The following is a 23,512-nucleotide window of genomic DNA, read 5'->3' as shown; positions in this document are numbered from 1 at the left end:
GGGACCAAGAGGCAGAGGCCATGCCCAGAGTGACATTCTCACTAGTCCACAGCACCGTGAAAAAAAAAATTACAGAGGAACGTCCATTTGTTGGTGTAAAGTCAATGACTGTCTCTTCTTGGGAATGACTGCTTTTGATTCAGAGGAGGTCTTTCTTATTTTGAGAATTAAAATGCGCTTGCTTTTACGAAATGATAGTGATAATAGATGGTAGTTGTGTTTTGAGTGTTCTTAGGGTGCATAAGTTCAAGATGCAACTTTGTAGGAACTTGGCTTTTGTTTTCTTACTTTGCTTTCTGTCAAATCCAGACAGAGAAGTCTGAGATTCCAGATATGCACAACCAGCCCCGTTTCTTTCCTATCCTGACCAAGGCAAAACAGGAGGGCTGACCCAGCACACACCTCTCTGCCATCTGCACTGGCTTTCTACTCTCAAAGCTGATGTTCCCATCATGGTAGGTGCAACTTAGTTTAGTGAAGGAGAGTGTGGGCTCGAGCCAGACCACCAGGGTTCAAAACCAGTTTGGCCACTGACTTAGCTTTGCGCTCTCTTTGTACCCCACTTTCTCCACCTGGAAAATGGTAATAATAATGTCTGCCTCTTGGGATGGTTTGTGAGGATTAAATCCTTGAAACAGTGCCCAGGGCCCATCAAATGTCAACTACAATTACTATTATAAGCAGGTTTCACCTGGACAAAAACGTTGGGTGTGGGAAGGCAGTGAGCACACAGATGGTGGGTCTCAGTGATACCTGAAAGACATTCACCTCTACCCGCCCCACCCCTCTTCTTCAGGCTAATCAATCTCAACTCCCCTGACCCATTTAATTGCCTTGAACAACTCTGGAGCCTCTCTGAAGCCCCCCAGAATACTTAAACCAGGAGGGCTCTTTCCCCCAGCCCATTCCCCACCTACGAAACCCCAACCTACGAAGCCCTGGTAATGAGTGTTTCAACCGAGTTAATTTAAAAAGCCTATGACGCTATTGGCGGCCTACTGTGCAAGACACAGTGCTAGGTCTTCATGGCGGGGGACACTGGAGGGGACCAGCGCTTGTATGCACAGGAGAAACCAAGGGGAAATTAGCCTACTGTATATTGGAACGTTCACTGGAGTCCGATGGGCTTGGATTTGGGCAAATCCCATAATCTGAGCCTGTGTTTCCTCCTCCGGAATATGGGTTTACTGACACCTACCAACTCCAGGAAGTGCTGCTGTCAGAACTTGAATGACAGAATTTATGTTGCGACTCTTGGTGAGCAGGGGGCAATCCATCCGTGCGAGCTCCTCCAGGCAGAAAGCCAGAAAGTGGAGAGACGAAAGGCAGGGGGTGCGGCCCGTGCCCTGCCGTGGACCCCACGCTTTCCGAGACCGTCCCCTCCCCAGCTGGCTCTTACCCAGGCCCAGGAACCAGATTCGGGGGCCTCTCTGTAGCTCGTTACTCCAGCGGAAGCCGGGGGACAAGGAGAAACGCGGCGAAAGCACTGAGATTGGCGCCCCCAGAGGAGGAGGGCCGGGTGGGGGGCGGAGGCCGAGCCTTTCCCCGCCCCGGGCCTCCCCGCTTAGCTCCCCCCCTCCCCGGACTACCTCCTCCCCAGGCGCGCATCCGGCGACGGGCACAGGATGTTCTTTCGCTCCCGTCCCCCCCGCCGCCCCCCCGCCGCCCCCGCTCTCACTTTCCCTTCGCTCCCTTCCCCCACTCCCGCCGCGCCCGGCGCCGGCACCTTGTTTAACCCCTGCTCTCCCGCGCTCCGCGGCGCTCGGGCGCCCCGGGGGCTCCCACCCTTCCCGCCTACCCCCCAGGACGCGGAGCGCGCTCGAGGGCTGCCCGGGAAGGGGCGGGCCGGCCCGCGTTCTCGGGATCCATTGGCCCGCCAGGGGTGAAGGAGTGGGAAGGGATCCCAGAGGCTGAAACCGGCATTCTCCAGACCCCCGCCAGTTCACCGGCGCCGGGCGGGCTGGGGGTGGGGCGCCCGCACTGGAGCGAGCTACGCGCCCGCGGGGGGCGGCCCTGTGGGCGTGGCTAGCTCCGGGACGGGAGGCGGGCGGTAGGGTCGAGGACCCCCAATCTCATCCTCTGCCGGGGTCTGAGTAGGCAGGGGCCAGGAGCTCCAGGAGAGGATGGAGAGGGCTCACGCCCCGCATGCACACGTCACTGTTTCCAAGGCAACCGGGGTGGGGGAAGCGGGCTGGAGAAGGAGAGACCTTAGAGAAAGGAGGCTACTGGAGGCTTTGGGACCCAGGTGGGGGTGGGGAGTCTGCGGGGGCGGGCTTTTCAATCTGCTTCCTCACTCGCTGATGCTGCAAGAAACCGAAGGGAGGACCGGTTCTGTTCATTCAACAAACGTTCATTGAGCTTGAGCTCTGCTGGGCGCCATGCTTAGGCACTGGGCTATGGTGGCTCAGGGTCTGAACCCTGCCCTCACCCGTTATTGTTAGTTAGGGTAGGATGGCCTTGCGCCCCGGGTCACGTCTGTGGAACCAGTGTAATGATTAAAAAGTGTTCCAGTATGGGGGGGAAGGCTAGTTAAGGAACTTTGTCCCCCAATTCAGGGAAGGCTCCCAGCGTGCAGGGAATGAAGACCAACTATTGTCTGATCACTCTGCAACAGGCACTTTTTTGGGCCCTTTGTATTCTCTGTAATCTTTGCCCCTCGTTCTGCAAGGTAAGTATCACTAGTGACTTTAACAGATGAAGACACTGGTTCAGAGGTTGAGAGAGTTGTCCAAGGCCAAACAGCTAAGTGTTGGAATCCAGATCCAGGCTTAAGTGGCCTCCAAAGTCAAAGTGTCCTATCTCATGCTCCCTTCTCTAAACAAACAGATTATATTAAATAAATAAATGAAAGATACTATCCCTGCCATGAAAGAGATTATAATCAATGGGGTTGAAAATATTACGGGACATAAGTAAGCGATAAAATAGAGAAGAGATTGAAGGCAGCTCACAGGGCGCAGAGGGAAGTTGACAAAACGATCGAAATGGCTTGTAGAGTATCAGAGCCTTCCTGCAGGAGGTAGATGTTGAAATGTTGGGGGTCAGGATCACCAGGAGGGAGAGAGAAAGTGTGTGTGTGCGTGTCTGTGTATGATCTGCTGCCAAGAAAGAGAACAATCCACGGGCATCAGACCAGGGACCCAGAGTTAGGCAGGCTGCAATCTCCAACGGTGAAAAGATCCGTCTATAAACCCAAAGTCACTGGTTGCGCCCACTCACCTTTCTGCCTTCCACCCTCCTCAGTGATTTTCTGTGTCTTACCAAAGCAGAGGATCCCAGCAGGCAGCTGCACTCATTCATTTCACTGTGCACTCAAGGTCTTTGCAGTTGGCACCTCGCACAAACTCCCTGATGCTAACTTGGATGTCAGCCTCTCCCTTCCCCACCCCTCTCTGAAGATGTGGTAAATAAAAACCAGGGACTTTTCAAAACAAAAGGGCCTGAGCGAGCATGAGGAACCAACAGACTCCAGGGTAATGGGGTCACCAAGTCAGCACAACCAAGTGGATAGGTCATTTGCTGCCCTTCTGCTATGTAACAGGCCCAGGGCTGGACTCTGTGGTCAGGGCGCATCATGAGTTAATCTGGGTCCCTTCTTATGGAACACACAGGTTAACAGCTGGTATGCCCAGCGTTTGAGGAATCTGAAGCTGAAAACATACACACTAAACAGCGTTTTAGAAAGATTATTCCAGTAGGAGAAAGGAAAATCCTAGGTCAGAAAGGACAGTGTGACAGAGGCTGTGGGAATTTGGGCCAAAGGTGGAATCTATGGGGATAGAGAGGAAGCGGTGAATGTGAAAAATAAGGAACGATACATCTTGTAATAAAAGCAACAAAGGGAAGAATTTGGTAGTGGATCAGACACAGGATGGGGAAGGAGAGAAAATAGTTAAAAATTAACCCACCTTGGTGGTGAGTCTGGGGGATGGGAGAGCCCACAGTGGGTAACGGGGAAGAGCTGGTGTGAGGGACAGGAGGATGAGTTCAGTCACTTCCAGGCCATGCGAGGGCAAGTGTCCTGTAGGTGACTGGACTTGGAGAAGGGCAGTGGGCTGTCTTCTGAGAGTGTCCCTGTCACTACAGGTGTGCAAACAGCTCCAGAACCATCACTGGCCTGGGATATCCTGGACTGATTTCATATACCAGGTAGAAGATTGGAGTTGACAACATTGAGGTACCTCCTGGCTGGGAGATTCTGTGAGCTTTGGCTGGGCGAGCACACATGTGGGAAATATGACTCTATGTGTGGGAAGGGGGTCCATGGCCCAGGCCTGCATTGGCATCCATTTCCTCAGAGGATGCCAGAGATGCCATCAGATGGCCCAGGGGCATGAGGCCCAGGTGAGGCACTTCAGCTGCCTGGGGTCCCTCCCCCAGCCCCACCCTCAAAGGCCCTGGAGCCCAGGCCTGTGCTGACTGCCAGGGCCTTTCCTGGAACTCAGCAGAGGACGGAGCCCCTCCCTGCCAGCCCTGGCACACGCCAGGCACAGCGTGTCCCCTGGGGCACCTTGCAGACACCCCAGGAGGCTGGGGTGTGGGACAGGTCTCCACCTCCAGGAAGAGTCCTGCTCTGGGCTGCCATCTGAGCTCCCTGCCCCGGGCTGTCATCCTCACCAAGGCCCTACCAGACCACAGGGGACAGCAGGCACAGCAGAGGAAGGAGAAGCTTTGTGGCTGGGTGGCAGGATTCATGGGTCTTTGTTGTGGCTTTGGGTGGGAGGGTGGGGAAGGCAGAAAAGCAGGGTCTCAGGCTTCAAAGCACCTCCCCACCTGCTTCTCCCTCCCTCTGAGGAAATCTTCAGGGGCCTCGTGGTTTTGAGGGGAGGGGACAGGAAGAGACTCTAAACTCTGGGTCAGCCAAGGACAGAGGTGGAGGAGATCTTCTTGCCCTATATCCCATTTTCTCTCAGCATCCTCTTCCTGTGCTCCCCGCCACCCTAGAAGAAATTTCTACCTCCATCTGCCGCTATGAGTTACACCCCCCCACACCAAGACCTCCAGGGGCCTCCAAGAGTGGTGGGCTTTGGGGAAAACGGGCCTTGTACACAGAAGCTGCAGGCCGGGCCACACCTGCCCAGGGGGGCAGGAGGAGAGCTCCCCTCCCAGATGGGCCGAGGCTGCTCAGCTCGGGCTGGGGGGCCGATCGACGCTGGAACGCAGGGGCGAGAAGGCAGAGGGATGCTCACAGGGGCCACGTAGAGGTCCCGCGCGGCAGGCAGGGGCAGGCAGGGGCGGGAGCCGGGGAGCCGGCGGTACGCCCGCACCCCCCCCCCTCCTCCTCCCCCGGGCTCGAGGGAGCCTCCGAGAGTCGGGTCGTCGCTGACCGCAGGCTGCAAGAGCGGTTGATCTGGTGAGCGAGCACACCCACTTACCCAGCTGCTGAGTCAGGCTGTTCTCGCTCCCCGCTCGCCCGCCCGCTCGGGACATTGTGTTCCAGCCCCGGCGCGCTGGCACCGGGCCCAGGCGCTCACACCAGCCTCCTCGCCCTGTTTGTGCTCGCGGCTTGCGCTCGGCGCGCAGCCTCCCCGCCGCCGCAGCCCTGCGAGTGCGCGCTGGGGCCCGGCCAGGGGCGGCCGGGGGGCTGGTGCGGAGCCCCGGCGACGCGCCCCCGGCCCGCGAGGCCCCGCAGCCCAGCCCGGGCGCCAGCCTTACGTACAGCACCCAGACCTCTCCAGCCCCCACCTGAGCCCTGCTGTGGAAGCCCGGGCGCGCGTGGGGCCCGAGCGGCACACTTGGGGGGGGGGGCAGGTGTCGGTAGCTCCTCGAGGGAGAAGGAGCCGCCCAGGCTGCCGCCCAAGCCCCGCTAGCGCTCGGTCCAGTCTGGAGGAGGATAGCTTGGGAGCGCGCCAGCCCCACACTTGGAAGACCTGGGATGCAGTCACGTGACAACGGAAGCCCGCTGGAGGGGGGCCGATTCAAGCGATCCCCCCACCCCCACCCCACCCCCGCCACGAGGAGCCTCCTCCTCCTCGTGCCTCGGACCCTCTTCCCCGTCCGCTCTTCGCACCAGCCTGGAGACTCCAGGGATTCCCAAGGGCTGGCAAACCAAACCCAGCCCTTTGGGAGAGCTTGGGAAACCCCTGGCAGGACGCCGGCAGTACGAAGAGCCCGGGAGCAGACGGCAGGGTGGAGAAGACGACCCCGAACTGGAACGTGACCCCTCCCTTTGTTCCAGCCCCAAACCCGGATTTATTCAGAGCCACGTTTTCTCTTTACCCATCCATCTACAGAAAGACGTCATTGAGTGCAGTTCCTGAAGGTTCCACCGTCTCCAAACCAAGGAGGGGACAAAGGACTGACATACTGAGCATACCATATGGAAGGCTCTGTTGGGTCGTGCTAACGATGTCAGTAGAAAGTTGAAGACACAATTCCTAAAGTCCTTTCGTCTCCCACCTTCCAACCTCCGCAGTGTGCTGTGCCATTTCTGCTGCCAGGGGTGCCCATGCTCCGAGGCTACCCATCTCTTCAGCTCCAGCTCAGAAAGCCCGCTTGAAACAGCGCCAGCCAAATCTGATTCCTCTCCCCTCCCAATGCCCGGCACAGTCAGTCTGTACCTTTCTCACGGCACAGCGTGTGGCCTGTCTCGTATTCTAGTGATCTGTTTACTAATCCTGTGCTTCTAACCAGATTAAAAAGTCCTTGAGGCGGAAACAAAGTCTGCCTCTTTGAGCCCCCTCCCCCCCCCCCCCAACACTTGAGCTCATCCCCCACAGGCCAAGTTTGGCACTGGAGTTGATGTTCAGTAAATGTTGGGTGTATTGAAATGATTTCCTGCCCTTGGGCAGTTTGCAGACCAGTTGAAGAGACAAACACACAGCTCGTGAGGTTAAATAATAACCCAAGCCAGCAGGTGGTGAGTACCAAATGTTAAGAGCTATAGGGACTCGGGAAGGAGGTGGTGATATGGGAGAAAGATCCCAGGAGGTTCTAGGCCTTGGGCTGTGTGTGTGGAGGAGGAGAGAGGAGGCGTGGAGGTGACTCATTCTGGTTGACATCACCACAAACCAGCCTTCATGCTAGCCACTTTACATGCATTATCTCTAATATTTAGGTGGAGGGAGGGGGGTAGGTTTGGAAGGAGTGGAGGGGATGGTGCCCAAGCCAGACCTGCCCAGAGCTTAACCAGAGCATAGAGGCAGCCTTGGATCTGGGCTCCCCACCCTCAGTTCACGGGCACTGCCTGTTCCCTGGCCTGCCACGCCTGCACGCTACACCCAAGAGAGCTGCCCAGCTCTGGATGCACTCTGGTCCCACCCTGGTGAACAACTGGCTGTGTGATCTTGGGCAAGGCACTTCCTTCCCTACACCTCACCGCCATTTGTACCTCTGTTGCAGCGCTTATGGGCCGGGGAGTCTGTGAGTTAGTGTCCTGGCGGCCACGCGACGCTTACCACCTCCCCTCATGTTATCTGGGCTGCTGTGGCTGCCTGAACCCCCAGCCCTCTCTCCCTCCCCCACTCACGGCTCCCTCCCCGTCTGGAGCTGCTGAGAGGAACACTGGGTACAGAGTGTGAGCAGGGATAGTAGGTTTCCTGTGGTTGCAAAAGGAACATCGGGACTTTCCCTGCGGTGCCCAAACTGTGGGAGAAGTGGGGGAGGAGGAGGCAGGGCCAACCTCGAAGGAACCTCTGCTCCCTTCCCTCCCCTCCACGCTGCTCCCAGCTCTCCAAAAGGCTGGTACAGTTTGTTACGCTGGGGCCGGAATGTACCGTGTGTTTCATATGGCCTCTGTCCAGTCCTACACTGGCCGCTTTATATTTATACTTTCTTCTTCAGCTGTGGCATCCTGCTGTCAGTCAGTCACCCCTGCTCTCATCTGCCCACCTCCCACCTGGGGTCTGGACCCCACCAAGAATCAGTCCTTGGGTTCCAAACTCTTGTGGTGGGGGCGGGGGTGCAGAGAGGACCCTGGAGGAGAAAAGCTGGACTCCAAAAGGGTAAAACCCCCAGTTCCCTTTCTCTCTCCCATCACCCAGCCCTGCAACTGCCTCCAAGGTCATGGACTCCGATTTAGGTCTGAAGGTTCTCCGGGCCTTTGAGGTCCATCCTCTGTTCCTTGCCAGTCTTGTTTTCCCGAGCACTTCAGCAATATTCTTAAGCCCAGCTGGACAACTGAGCTGAAGGCTCTATTTAAGTTGCCTCCCCCAAAGCTTGGCAGACCTGTTAATCTGTGATCCTCCCCCATCAGTCGCAGAGAACACGGCAGAGGTGGGGCTGGGGGGGGGAGGGTTGGGGGGTGGAATCGGACCCTCCCCACCCTCCAGGAATCACACATTCCTAATAGAAGCTGTGAAATGGAATTTGACACTTGGTGACTTAGTGATTTTCTGAGTCATGACCAGTTTAACCTCCTCAAAGTGGCTTCAACATTCAGAGACTGACCTGGCCTTTTTCCCCCAGGAATTTGTGATATGATTATTCACAATGATAGGAAACTGAGGTTCAGAGAAGTGACAGAGCTGGGATTCAGATTTGTCTGACATCAATGCCAGCATTTCATCTCCTTCTCCTCCTCCTCCTCCTCCTCCTCCTCCTCCTCCTCCTCCTCCTCCCCTCCTCCTCCTTTTTTTTTCTTCTTCCCTTTCCTCTTCCACTTCCTCTCCTTTTCCTCCTCTTCCTCCTCCTGCTCCTCCTCCTAGAGAGAGAGAGCGCGCGCACAAGTGAACGGGGGAGAGGGGCAGAAGGAGAGAGAATCTCAAGCAGGCTCCACACTCAGTGCAGAGCCCAGCAGAGAGCTCCATCCCACGCCCCCAGGACCGTGACCTGAGCAGAAATCAAAAGTCAGACGCTCAACCGACTGAGCCAGCCAGGTGCCCCCAATGCCAGCATTTCTAAATGGTCTGCTAGACTGCTTAGACCATGCACCTAAATTGTAAGTCCTCCATTGCTCAAGCCTCACAGTTTCAGTCCCTTCTTTCTCAAGTGATTCCAGAGACTCTGCCTCCTGGGAGTCTGTGCGTGCCTTGAGGTATAACTGTTTTCGGCCCATTTGACAGGCTGGAAGCATAGGGGCCCTGGAGGAGGCTGAATGGCAGAGTTGGATGGTCAGGCTTGCTGGCTGAGGGCATCCTCCGTTGTCCCTCAGCCAACTGGCACGCCTGCTGCCACTCACCACCCCCTCACCTGGGAATAAACTTTGCCTTGTTGTATTGATCTGGCATGGGATCCAAAAACCAGAGCCTGAGTCTCTGAACTCAGGTCTGTCTGTGGCACTCAGTGACACGGCGACATGGTCTCTGTTAGGACCCATTTATGGCAGCACCTTGGGAGAAATCACCGCCGTCATGTCAATCCCTGGGGTTTGTGTCAGGCCATGTACGTTTCACCTACATGTCCCAACTCAGTGTGATCTTAACGTTCCTCTAACATCAAGAGAAGAGCAGTCACTTTCCCGGTGGGAAACGTGAGGCAAGAGTGGCTAGGTTGTTCACCCAGAGGCAAGAAACTTGGTTTGTGACGGTGCGATCTCGGGTGCTTCGTTTCATAACCCGGGGCCTCTTCCGAGCTAAGAGAGGAAGAGTTTCCCAAGACGTCCCAAAATCTCGTGACATGTGGCCTCTCACCCAGCTCTACCACCGTAGGAAGGGACCACATTGTCCACGCCACCCTTATCTACCCCCAGAGGCTGAAGCAAGGGCACCAGACATCCTGTAGTGAGTCGGCCTGTCCCGGTCTCTGGCTTCCTGTCTTCTGCGGCTCTCATGGGCACATTTTGTCCCCTCTGAGCCCAGTTCTTCCTCTTTCATCCTTCTCTCTGTCTTTGCTCACTGAGAGCCCTGTTTATATGCCTCCATCCATCTGTGTTTGCTTTTCTTTTTGCTGTTTATATGTTCATTCTCCTGGGAAGTTTCCTAGGGTCCCAACTGACATCGACTTGTTTCCAAGGAAGCATCTTCCATTCCTACCCCCACTTGCGCTCCTCCCCTTGCCTCCAGCTCTGCCAGTGTCAGATTGCTGGGGTTCACGTGCTCAGTGGGTACTTAATGAACACCTACTGTGTGCTCCAGCAATTGTGTTAATTCCTGGGGGCCCAAAGTCTAAAAACTGTGCTGGAGCATCTGTTAATCTCTTAACTGTTTGCACCAGGCACTGTGGTTTATCCTGGTGGCACGAAAGCTGGTCATTGCCCTTGAGGGATCTCTGGCCTACTCGGGAAGGTGCACAAAAATAGATCATTATAGTGCCCTGGGAAGTTGGGGACTGGGGGTGGCCAGAGGGGTCAGGGAGGGCCCCTCTGGGGAAGCCAGTCTGAGAGTCTGAAAGGAGCTAGCCAGGCAAAGTAAGGGCACAGGGCATTCCAGGTGGAGGGAATAATGTCTATAAAGGCACACTGGCATGAAGCAGCCTGTGTTCTCCGGTGGGCACTTTGAGTTGTTTGGTCTGGCCTGGACATGGAGTGCAGGTTAGGGAACCCAGGGAGATGAGGCCAGAGACAGGCAGGCCCAGATGGTGCAGAACCTCATGTTCCAGCAAAAGGGTTGACCTTTATCCTGGAGCAGCCGGAAGCCCAAGCAGCCTCATGGCTCCCCGCAGCCTGGGAGCTTCGGGGCTGGGCCTGGGCCAGGCCCAAAGCCCTCTCTTGAGCCCTCATTAACCCACATTTACTGCCCTTTGGCTTAGTGAGGCCTGTGGGAGAGTCAGACACTGGAAAATAATGCTGTTTTTAAAGCACGATCATTATTCATTCATAAATGTTTAGCAAGTTCTGATGTTCGCCAGGTGCTGCTTTGAACGTTGGGAATGGGTCCTTGAACCCTACAGAGATCCTCGCTCTCAGGAAACTTACCTCCTTGGCAGTTGGAGAGGTAGGATAGGCCATAAACAAATAAACACATAAAACAAATAAATGAGAAGGATAATTTCAGATCCCCAAAACAGAGCGATGCAATTGAGGGGAATGGGGTAGTCTGGGTAGTCAGGCAAGGCTGCTCTAAGGAAAGTTAAGTTTGAGCTGAGATTGAGATGATGAGAACAAATCAGTGTGTGTGAACATCTACGGGCTGAGGGTTCAGGTATAGGAAACAGCACTTGTGGGGTGCTTGTGTGGCTCCGGCAGTTAAGCGTCCAATTCTTGATTTTGGCTCAGGTCATGGTCTTGTGGTTTGCGGGATCAAGCCCTGTGTGGGGCTCCAGGCTGACAGCACGGAGCCTGCTTGGGATTCTCTCTCTCTGCCCTTCTGTCTCTTTCTCTTTCTCTCAAAAATAAATAAACTTAAAAAAAAAAAAAAAAACGGAAACAGCACAGGCAAAGGCCCTGAGGCAGTAAGGAGCATGGTGTTTTCCAGGTTTAGAAAAAAATGTTGGGTTCAAATTCATTACTCTGTAGCAATTCTATGCAAGGATTATTGTACCCATTTGGTAGAGATGGAAACTGAGGCTCAGAATGGTTACATTTCTTGGCCCAAATCATAACTGGTAGTACAAATTTTGGTTCTAAAGCCACTGTTATGTTTTGTTTTGTTTTGTTTAAACCAAAGTATCAAGTACAGCAACCGTGTGTCCTAAATCATTTGGGAAGATCCAATTTCCAAACTTTTGTCTCGTTGTTCTCTAGATATCCATCATGGACATTCTCTGTCCCAAATCGTGACTTTGAGCCCCGTCTCTGCCACGTACTACCAGCGGGATCCTAGGACAAGCACTTCATCACCATAAGCCTCAGTTTCATCATCTGTAAACAGGCAGAGTAATAATTCTGATAATTGAGGCTTGCTGAGAGGATTAAGTGAGATAATCCATGTCAGAGACAGTACAGTGCCTGGAACATGGCACACGTCCAATTCATTCAATTCATGATAGTTTTGTACTGTTACCTTGGGAAACTGAGGTCACCTACAGAATGGTCCTGCTGCCACGTGAGAGGCCTCTGAAGCATGAGCCAGGCAAGGGAGCAGTGGGAGGAGAGAGAGCAGGAGAGGGCGGCCAGGGGGGCCTCTTCCCTGTACTCAGCCGCTTACTCCTCGAGCGGGGATCCCACACTGACACATCTTGTACTTCCCGTTTCCAGGGAAATTCCTCGCCACTGGACCGCACCCGCCCTTGAGGACCTCCCCATCTCTTTGGGCAGAGCAGAAGCCAGACAGAGCAGGGGACTGTGAAGTGACAATCCTCAGCCCTGTGTGTGCCAGGAGCCCCCGAGGGGCAGGCACCACACTGCAGGCGGGCAGGGGCCGCAGAGGAGCGTGGTGTGGGCTGCTGGGACAGAGCTCCTCTCAGAGGAGGTGGGGACCCCGTGGAGTACGTGACTTGTGCCCTTCCAGGCTGCACGCTCCAGTTAGCAGGACAGAGACCCCTCCCCACCCATCTCCAACCTTCCCAGGCTTCCTGCTCTGCTGGGAGGCCCTGTCACCACACACACACATACTCTCTCTCTCTCTCTCTCTTGCACTCACACCCCCCTCCCAGGCACCCCTGAGACGACCAGCTGCAGCTGGGAGGTGGGGGTGGGGAGAGTACTGCCAGGGTTCTCAGATCCCTAGCCTCCCTCTCCCACCCCTCCCTCGCCCCCAACTGCTGAGCTGCTTCTAGGTTTAAAGCAAAACATGAATCTGTCCTTCCTGCTGTTCAGTGGCAGCAGCCCTGCCTGGAATTATTTTTAGCATGGATGCAGGGAAGGCACAGTTCTCCTTGACTTTCACTGGGGACATCCCCCACCCCCCCAGCCAAGACTTGGCGGGGGGGGGGGGAGGTCAGTACGGAAACCCCCCTCCCAGAAAGGGGAAATGGGTGTGTTTTCTGTTCCTTCAGCTCACTAGAACAGGAGTTGTAGTCAAGCTTGGGGTTGTGCTGATGGGAAATTCTAGGTTCCAAAGCCCATGGGTTCCACCCCACCTCTGTCTGTGTCCCCCTAAGTCTGAGAAGCAGGAAGTGCATGGTGTCTGCAGCCGAGATGCCCAATCTGTGGGTGTTGGGGTCCAAGGGGAGCCACTTGGTTACACCCAACACTGTGGACTAACGACATAGGGACACCTATGGGTGCAGGGTGTGGTGTTTACATGGGTGCTTGCTTTATAATTGATTAAACTGAGCATGTCTATTCTATATATTTCTCTGCGTGTGTCTTTTAATTTTTTTTTTATGTAGGCTCCACGCCCAGCCTGGGGCTCGAACTCACAACCCCAAGATCAAGAATCACATGCCCTACTAACTGAGCCAGCTAGGTACCCCAAGTATGTGTGTCTTTTAGATACTAGCATTACTTCACTGAGGTATAATCTACATATAGTAATAGCACAAATCTTAAGTTTAGAGCTTAATGACTTTTGATAAGTGTATATACCCGTGCAACCATCACCTAGATCAAGATCTGGACCATTTTCAGTACCCCTAAATTCCCGTGTGCCCCCTCCTAGTCAATCTCTGCCCCCCGGGGGGGGGGGAACCTCGATCTGATTTGTACACGATAGATTAGTTTTGTGCGTGTGTGCACGCATACGCGTTTTACGAGGTTCAAAGAAATACAGCTGTTATCATAGGAGAGGGAAGTGGGCAATAAAATCTTTAACGTGAGAAGGGGGCCTCAAAAAAGGAGGGTTGATTCAGTTAGAAAAAAACTAAGGCGTCACTGGCATGGGAAACAGGAGGTTCCAGAGCCAGCCCAACCTCTCAGGATTGGAACAAGAGGTCTGGGGACACTTCTTGGAGCAGAGGCGCGGTGAGTGGGGAGAGCAGGAGTGAGGGAGAGGCCTGCCAGGGCTCCTCCTGAGTCCATCCACCCCCACGTTCTGCGTGAGGTCCCTGCCCCTCCTCTGGCAGCAGTTTTCTGTGAGGCCAAGGCTGCGAGGAAGGGCGCTCTCAAGGGCATCCGCCCAGAGGCACGGAGAAGTCAGGGCCTCTGGGCAGTTAGGTTATTTATCTCTCCTGCCTTCCCTTCCAAGGTCTCTACGATTTGGGGCCTCCTTCACCCTATGTCCTGCCTGGGGAGAGGCTGGGGCTCTCAAGGTAGGGTGGGATAAGAGTCACGGAACTCATCATTTCTTCTTTCCTTTGTTTAAAAACACGTATTTGAGGGGCTCTCAGTCGGTTGAGCTTCGGCTCAGGTCATGATCTCACAGTTCGTGAGTTCGAGCCCTACGTCCGACTCCGTGCTGACAGCTTGGAGCCTGGAGCCTGCTTCGGATTCTGTGTCTCCCTTTCTGCCCTTCTCCCGCTCTCTCTCCCTCTCAAGCAGTAAACATCGACAAATTTTAAAAACAAAACACTTATTTGAGCACCTACGTGGTGCTATAGCTTCTTGCTGGGTGCTGGGGACAGGAGGATGACTGAGACAAATGTCATCAGCTCACAGGGGGTGAAGAGTAGCATCGCCAGGTGAGGCCAGGCCTTCTCCCCGCTTCAAATGACCTCAGAGAGGTAAAGTGACTGGTGCAGTATCACACAGTGAGCTGCTGACAGAGGGAAGCAAAGAGCAGGGACCCTGGAGCTGGAGGACTCGGTCCTCCCTACTGAGGATAAGCAAAATCAACAGCCTGACTCCCCAGCTTTCTTCCCTCACAGGCGTTCTGGTCCTGGAGTAGCAGAAAGAGCACTGACCTAGAAGTCAGGAGACCTCGTCCCTGCTTCCAGGTCTTAGAGGGACGTGCCCTCTCTGGGCCCCCGGTTTTCTCCCGTGTACGGAAGGAAGGCGGACTTGAGATGAGCTTCGCGTTCCCCTCAGCTCTCACTTTCGTGAGTGTACCCTGGGTTTCCTCACCACAGGGCCTTTGCTCAGGTTTTTCTGCCACACGAATGCCTCTTTCCCTCCTCCTTCCTTCCTCTGACATTTCTCCCAGTCACCTGGGACCTAATTCACATGCTGCCCCCACAGGATTTGGGATCTATTTTTTTTTCAGGGGGGGAGGGGCAGAGAGAGAAGAAGAGAGAGAGAACCTCAAGTAGGTTCCCCGCTGTCAGCGCAGAGCCTGACACGGGGCTCAGACTCCCAACCGTGAGATCACGACCCGAGCCGGAACCAAGAGTCAGACGCTCAGCTGACTGAGCCACCCAGGTGTCCCAGTATCTGGGATCTGTCGAGTGGCGGCCCCGAAGTCTCCACTCCCGGAGCAGACAGAGCCTCCCTCACTTTGCAACCCTCCTGTCCCAGGACAGCCTCTGTGGGGAAGATATCTGTTTTGTCAACCACCAGTGCAGGTGTGGGGTGAATTCTTGCTCCCACCCCACTTCCACATGCCCCTTTCGGCTTTCGAGACTGATCTGATCCTTCCTCAGGGCCTCTGTGAGATCGCGCCTTCCTGCTGGGCAGCCCGGCCCAAGCCGGGGCTCCAAACTGGGGCACTTTGGGCAAAGGTAGCCACCCTGGGAGGTGACCCCAGGAAGGACCAGGACAGACACGGCCTCTGCCAGAACGGCTGCCCCACCTCATCTGTCCTGTCCTCATTCACAAACACCTGGGAAGAAATCCTCCCTCACAACAAACAAAGGGCTCCCGTTCCCACAACCACACCCAAACCCACTCCTACCTACCTGCCCACAAACAGATGTATCAACTTTGCAAAGATGTACCCCCCTGCTGCCTCTGCTCCCCTGCCCCTCCCCTGGGCGGCACTGTGCACGCACGGACGTTCGTTGCACACGCACACGTGGGCACACGAAGACACATGCATGGGTACGCATGCGTACACATGGGTGTATACGCGGGCAATATGAGGGAATGCACGGGCAGGCAGTGGTGCCCTCATGCGCCTGGGGTGCCCACACTCTCCCGTGTATGCACACGTGGGTGCACGTATACACACACTCATCCTCCCATGATGTGGGACTCCTCTGCACCTTCAGCTCTCGGGTGAGCCCCGCTCATACCTGCCTGCTGAGGATGCTCTGGGGGAATGTGGGGTGAGGACAGTGCTCCATTGCTGGCTCCCGGCTGCCTCTGGATTTATAGCAAACCAGGCTCTTTCGCCTTCATTTCTCTTACTAGTGAATACCCCTACGGGTAGCAGACAAAGACCCAAGAGCTGTGGGTTCACTCCAGGGCAGCACCTTGCTTGGGTGGCTGACGGGAATGGGGGCAGGGGAGGGGGGTAAGGTTTCCACCACTTCTGGGAACAGATGTCTCCAGGGGGGCGTCGTTTTGCGGGGCTGGTAGATCTCTTTGCTTGTACCGTCAGTTCTTGATTGCATTCCATTCATTCGTCCCATTGCTGCAGGGGCCTTAGGCCCTTGTCTCCTTCCCGTGGAGAGGTAGGAGGGCTTTGAAGAGGGCCCAGTCCCCAGGTGGATGTGGCAGCTCTGGGGCTGAGAGCGGGGTCCCGGGCAGACTGGCTTCCTCAGGGGAAAGCGGGGCTTCTTTCGGACGCCTCCAGGGCACAGCGCAGCAGTAATCCAGAGCACGGTAGGGCTGAGTGATTGTGTTTGTGACACGGTCGCCCAATCTAGGGGCTGGGCAGGGAGCAGACTGGGGTTCCGTTAAACCTGATTCAGCCGCAGTCACTGAGCACACAACACGTGCCTGGCGTGGTGCTGGGGAGGGGGAGGAGGGAAAGAGGAGGCTACAGAAATGAGTAAGACGCAGCAACTGTCACGCGTGCATGTGTCTCGTTCCACACGGGCGGAACACCCGGACAGTGGAACTTGGGGGCCACCCCAGATCTGTCCTCTCCTACCCCATCCAGTCAGCCACTGCTTCTGCAGGCATCTGGTACCGCCTCCCTCGCGGGGCTTCGAACTGGAGGGGGGCGGGGGGGCCCCACCTCCAAGCTTATATCCTCCCTCACTCGGCTACCAGAACCATCTGCCTCAAACACACAGCTGATCTGTAACTGAGAACCCTTCACTGGCTCACCATTGCCATCAGAACGGAGGCCCAAACGCCTCATGTGGCACCACCAGCGGTGGGCGTGCAGGGTGCCTGCATCTCTAAGCCTGCCCCCAACTACACATTAGACCCCAGCCTCCCGGTTCCCCCGACTGGCCGTGCCGGTGTGCACATCTGAGCCTTTGCACATGCTGTTCCTGTTGCCTGGAATGCCTGTCCCCTCCTTAACCTAGGAAGGACATCATTATCTTTCCACATTGAGGGGGTCCCCCGTTCTCTGCTGGAACACATTTTAAAATAGTGCTGACAAGAATGATTTAAAAGCCAGCATTTCTACAGAGCAGACACAATTCGGACTGCTTCCTATCTTACACATATATAAATAGACAATTATATTATTAATATCCATTAGTTCATTTAATCCTCACTAACTTGATAGGTACTATAATTATCATTTCCATTTTACAGATGGGAAAACTGATACGCAGAGAGTTTAAGTGACTTATTTACCTCAAGTGACATGCCTGATAGGCAGTAGTGGGATTTACACACAGCCAGTTCAGCTGGAGAGTCTGCACGGTTAACCCCTGCACTACACTGCCTCGCTCACTGTCTTAAGTATTTGCCAACTTACAAAGCTCTGAGCAACCAGATTCGGTTAATGCCTGATGAGCAAATGAATGAATGAATGAATGAATTCATTCAGATTTAATTACATGAAGCAGTAGGGCTCAATCTTCATTCATGTAAGATGTCTGCTATGCCAAAGCTATTTTATTTTCTAGAACGTAGATCATTTTTTCAAAATAGATTTTGAGAGTAAAATCCTATGCATCATATTTTCGTGTTATCTTCTGGCCTTTGACATGGAATTTAGATGGGTCTCCAAGCCTGTTTTTTCAAGTCAATGGAGAAAGAGGTCCCCAAGACCCTCTAGTGACCTGCTTACTATGACCAGCTGCCCATGGCATAGGCAGGTGTCAGCTACCTCCTGAGCAATCTCTGTGCTTACGGCACCAGGGAGACAGATTCCCCTGAGAAGTGACCTAATGCAAAGTGAATTATGGCTGATGCTGAAAGAACATCCTATCTCAGCACACGGGCCAGGGACGGAGTTGTTCCAACCGGAGATGTCTGGGAGGGTTTTCTGGAAGAGGTGAGATTTGGACTGAGTCTTGAAAGATTTTGGTAATTGGAGAGAAGGGAGAAGGGCGTGGAAGTTCCGAGAATGTTCGGTGGTAGGAAGAGTGGAGCAGCAAAGCGGGAGACAAGAGAGGATGCGGTGGAAGGGGAGACCCCCAGGCAGGTGGGTAACGGCCACACAGTGGGGCAGCAGAGGCTGACATCATCTTCATTTCTGCCCTGGTTGACTGCACATTTTTGGTCGAGTGGTTGATTTTTTAATTTTCATTTTCTATCCTCTATGTAAATTAAGCATTTCCACCTGGGGGGAAGCTCGAATGAGAATTCCGAGGGCAGAAGAATTTGCTGATTCCACAGTTCAACACACTAGGCTCGCCACCCAGCCAGCCGACAGCTTGTCTCCCTACGCTCACTTCTGAAAGGTGGTGTAGCTTAGAGGATTAGCCGCAGCTCTGCCACTTGCTGGCTTGGCAGACCATTGAACTTCTCTGTGCTACAATTTCCTTAGGTTGTTTTTGAAGATTCCCTTAGTTAAGACACTTAAAGCATCTAGAACGGGGTCCAGCTTCCAATAAGCGCCCGGTGGACATTAGCTGGTATGGACACCATAGCCAAGAGTCTTCATAATGATGCAAATTTCACTGGGTTATCCCTCTTTTAGGCCACCGGATTTGGCCTTTGCTGCCACCTCTCTCTAGTCCCAGGGTTCTCCCCACAGGTGTGGTTCCTGTTGACCTGAGCAGTACCCTCCTCACCCACCAAATATCTGAGTCAGTCACCCCTCTTTTTGCCCCTGCCCACCCATGCCCACTCTGCTGATACACCGGTTTCCTGGGATATGATTAATTCTGATTTGTGCCCATGGGGTCTGGACAGGGAAGCAAAGCCGCAAAGAAACCTGAATAAATGCTTTCTGGGAGTTCACAGGGCACACGGCCAATTTCAGTTTGAGGGTCAGCCAGGTTCCAGACATCAGAGCTAAGTCCCTGGAGAGGAGGCATTGGTGCCTCTGTGTCTCCTCGGGGGGCAGCCAGCTCAGAGCCCTGCACGTACCCAGGCTTGGGAAATACCTTCGGCTGTTTGCACGACAGGGTCAGAACAGCATCCAGGCGTGCCGTGACAGCCCCAAACCAGAAAACCATGACAGTCCGAGAAACCAGACTGGGATGGGGTACAAATCTGGCTCCTCATAGCAAAGGGGCAGGTGGAGAGGGGATTAGCTTATAAAACAGAGCCTGGGCCCTTTCCCAGGGCCAGGTCCAACTGGCTGCCCCTTAGCAAACCTCAAGGGCCCAGACAGTTCTCTCTGAACTATCAGCTTCACCTTCCGCCCTATCTTGCCCTTCTTACCCACGTCTGGGACTTTCTCCCAACACCTTCCACCTTGCAAAAGCTTTCTCTTAAATCTGGAACCAGAGTTTCTCTTTACCACTGTGTTTTTGTTTTTTTCACAAGTTGTGCGTGGTGAGATCTCTCTTGTGTTTATCCTGCTGTGGTGCGTTCGTCACATTTGGGACAATTTTGGCCATTGCTCATGCTAAATGGTTTCAGTATTTCTTCAGTCCCAGCCCGTTTTTCAAAGATGGTCTGCAATGGACTGACTACCTGGCAGTTTGTTAACAACGCCCCACCCAAATAAGAATCTCCCCAGAACTCAGGAGTCCGTGTTTCCAACAAGTTCCAGGCTGTCTTAGGCCCACTGTACTAAGACCACTGAGCCAGGACTGTGAGTGTTTCAATGGCAGGGCCTGGATGTCGCTCACCTCTGTGTCCCCAGCCTCTGTAGGACCTGTGGGGCCACCTCCCTTCCCAGGCTCCTAAAGGCCTAATGCCAAAAAGATGACACTTGGACCCATGAATTGCAGTCATCAGCCAGCAGAGGAAAGAAACTCTTTGGGGGGCTCTGAGGGGTTGCCCCAATTCACCAAGGACGCCTTGAGAGAAAAGCACTCGTGCTGACTTAACCACGCTGGACCTCTGTTCTCTGTGAAATGCAGATCAACGTCTCTGTGGTGAGGGTTGAGGTGACGAAGTCAGCCTCAAAAGCTAGAAGTTCTAGGTGTCAGGCTTAATTCTCGTTGGGGTTAGGGGCAGGGGAAAAAACAAGTGAGCAAGTGAGAAATTATGACTTGCAAGCTACTTCCTAGAAAATACAGAGAGAAGCAGACAGATAAATGTACCAGGCTCATACATAAGAACACACACCTTGTGTGTGTGTGGTTTAGATAAATTTTACTGAGGCATAATTTATGTACAATACAATGTGCCCATATAGGTGTATAATTTGATGAGTTTTGACAAATGTGTTTGCCTCTATCGCAGTAAAGATCATTTCTGTCTCCCTAAAAGTTTCCTTGTTCCTTTTTGCAATCTGTCCCCACCTGGGCCCAAACAGCCCCTAATCGGCTTTCCGTTGCTTTGGATTAGATTGGTATTTCCTAGAATTTCATGTACAAGGAATCACACAGTCTGTACTATTTTCTTTCTAGCTTCTTTTGCTCACCAACATGTTTTTGACATTCGTCTATGTTTTTGCTTCTATTAGTAAGTAGTTTGTTCCTTTTCATAGCTGTATTGTATTCCATCGTATGGCTACACCACAATTTGTTTACCCGTTCTCTTGTTGATGAAGATTAGGGTTGATTGTAGTTTGGGGCTATTGCGAAAAAGTTGCTGGGAACGTTCTTCCACGACTCCTTCTGTGAACACGTTTCTATTTCGCTTGGGAGGAAAATTGGTGAGTTATATGGGAAGTGTGTGTTAGGCTTCAAAAGAAACTGCCAAAATGTGCTCCAAAGTGGAAGTGTATGTTGCCACCAGAGAAGTGTGAGAATTCCAGTTGTTCTCCATTCCACTGGCTCTTGTATTGTTGGTCTTTTTCATCTTCACAATTCGGCTTAGGCGAGGAATGGTCTCTCACTGAGGCACGTGTCTGCTCACCCCTCCAAGCTCTTCTGGAACCATTCCTCCCGGCCTCACACTTCTCCCCAGCCGCTCCAACAATTCCTCTGTTTCTTCCATGCTCTAGTCCCCATTCCTGGAATTCTCGTCCTCTTGAAATTTCCCCCTCTTGAAACTGACCCCTTCTCATCATTCAGGTCTTGGCACAAATTTCACCTCCTCAAAGGTCTTTCATCACCCTCTCTGATGGTGTCCTCGACATTTTTTGGCTCATTTACCCTGGTTTTTTACTTTGTAGCAGTGAGCCCTATCTGAAAGAATCTTGTTTGTATGTCTATTTGTTGTCTGCCCCGTGAGGACCTTAGCTCCACAAACAAAGGCAACTTGTCTGTTTTATTTACCTAGAACGGTGCCTGATAGATAGTAGGTATTCAATATACATTGTTCAACAGATTTGCAGTCCAAAGTGTGCATTCAGTATATTAGTCTTTAAGGTCCTGGGAAGTAAAGGGTATGCATATTAACAAAACACAATTATTAATTAATTAACTTATTTATTTATTTATTATTTAAAATTTTTAATTTATTTTTGAGAGAGAGAGAGAGACAGAGCATGAGCAGGGCAGTGGCAGAGAGAGAAGGAAGCACAGTATCTGAAGCAGGCTCCAGGCTCCAAGCTGTGAGCTGTCAGCACAGAGCCCAATGAGGGCTCAAACTCACAAGCCATGAGATCATGACCTGAGCCCATGACCTGAGCCCAAGTCAGATGCTCAACTGATTGAGCCACCCAGGCTCCCCCAAAACACAAATATTTAAAATGTAAATTATTTTTATTGTCTGGGCTATTCAATTTTGCATGTAAGTATGCATAGAAATCTAAAAATATAGAAAAGTAGAAAAAAGAGGAGGGGTGCTTGGGTGGCTCAGACGGTGAGTGTTTGACTCTTGATTTCAGCTCAGGTCATGATCTCACGGTTCTGGGTTCGAGCCCCAAGTCAGGCTCTGTGCTGACCATGCAGAGCCTGCTTGGGATTCTCTCTCATCCTCTCTCTCTCAAAATGAATAAATAGACATTTAAAAAAAGAAGAAGAAGAAAAGAGGAAAATTGACCATAGTTTCACCAATTACTATGGTTTAAACGTATAAAATATTTTAAATTATTAACTAGTTTTAAATTTTTTATTTTTTTAAAGTTAGCTTTTGGGGCGTCTGGGTGGCTTAGCTGGTTGAGTGTCAGACTCCTGATTTTGACTCAGGTCATGATCTCAGGGTGGTGGGATCAGGCCCTGCATTAAGCCCTGAGTTGGGTTCCATGCTGAGCGTGGAGGCTGCTTAAGGTCCTCTCTCTCCCTCTGCCCCTCTCTCCTGTTTGCATGCTGTCCCTTTCTTTTATTTTTGTTTTTATTATTTTTTTAAATGTTTATTTATTTTTGAGAGTGAGAGAGAGAGAGAGACAGAGCATGAGCAGGGGAGAGGCAGAGAGAGAGGGAGACACATGTTCAAAGCAGGCTCCAGGCTCTGAGCTGTCAGCACAGATCCTGATGTGGGGCTCGAACTCACAGACTGTGACATCGTGACCTGAGCTAAAGTCAGGCGCTCAATCAACTGAGCCACCCAGGTGCCCGCATGCCCTCCCTTTCCAAAATAAGAAATAAAAAAAAAAATTAAATTAAAAAAATAGATGTAGCTTTTAAAAAAATGTTAATTTATTTATTTTGAGAGATATAAAGAGAATGTGCACAGGGGAAGGGCAGAGAGAGAGAGAGAGAGAGAGGGAAAGAGAGAATCTCAAGCAGGCTCTGGGCTGTCAGCGCAGATCTCATGAACTGTGAGCTCATGACCAGAGTCGAAATCAAGAGTCAGATGCTTAACTGACTGAGCCACCCAGGCATCCCAAATTAGCTTTTGAATAAGTAATATTTGTACATGGGAAAAATTCACAATATATCCTTCTGGAAAAGGCTGCTCATATACAAACATACATATATATCTATCTGCATTTCCCCCCAAAATAGCACCATACTGCATACATTGCTCTGCACGTTGCTTTCTTCATTTAACAATTTATCTTAGAAATCACTCCACATCAATAGTTGTATCAGTTACAATTATGTTCGGCTGTGAGTGACAGAAAATTCGAACTATCAGTGACTTGTAAGATTAGATATTGATTTATCTCTCACTAATAAAGTCTAGAAGTAAGTAGTCAGACAACACCAGGACCCCACAATTATCAGGGACCCAGATTCCTTCTGCCTTTTGCTATGCCATCTTCAGCGTAGGGCTCTACTTCACGGTCCAAAGTGGGTGTCTGAGCTCTAGCCATTACATCTGCATCTAGCCAGCAGAAAGAAAGGAAAGAAAGGGACATGCTTCCTCCCAGTAAGAACACTTCCTATGACATTTCTGCTCAACTCTCATTGGCCAGAAAACACAGGGACACACCCAGCTGTAAGGGAGGCTGGGAAACATTTTCTTTTTTCTTTAAGTAGGCTCCATACCCAATGTGGGGCTTGAACTCATGACCCTGAGATCAAGAATCACATGCTCTACTGCCTACTGAGCCAGCCAGGCACCCTTGGGAAACACATTCTTTATTCCAGGTAGACATGTACCTTGCTCAAGATCAGAGGAGAAGAGAATAGATATTGGGGGATGACTAACAATCGCTATTACAGCAAACATAGATTTGCTTCATTTTTAAAAATT

General features: G+C 52.5%; 1 long non-coding RNA gene across 1 annotated transcript; it reads left to right on the top strand.

The window, feature by feature from the left end:
- The first annotated feature begins 2,299 nt into the window (after window positions 1-2,299).
- Window positions 2,300-13,049, top strand: LOC102901381. Its single transcript, XR_440288.5, has 4 exons — window positions 2,300-2,668; window positions 4,087-6,859; window positions 11,561-11,692; window positions 12,014-13,049. It is a non-coding gene; the product is annotated as an uncharacterized LOC102901381 (long non-coding RNA).
- The last annotated feature ends 10,463 nt before the right edge of the window (window positions 13,050-23,512 follow it).

Source organism: Felis catus, chromosome B2 (genome assembly GCF_018350175.1).
Source record: "Felis catus isolate Fca126 chromosome B2, F.catus_Fca126_mat1.0, whole genome shotgun sequence".
NCBI classification, from domain to species: Eukaryota; Metazoa; Chordata; class Mammalia; order Carnivora; family Felidae; genus Felis; species Felis catus.
The sequence above is the reverse complement of the archived record's forward strand: the minus strand, read 5'-3'. Positions and strand labels throughout refer to the sequence as shown.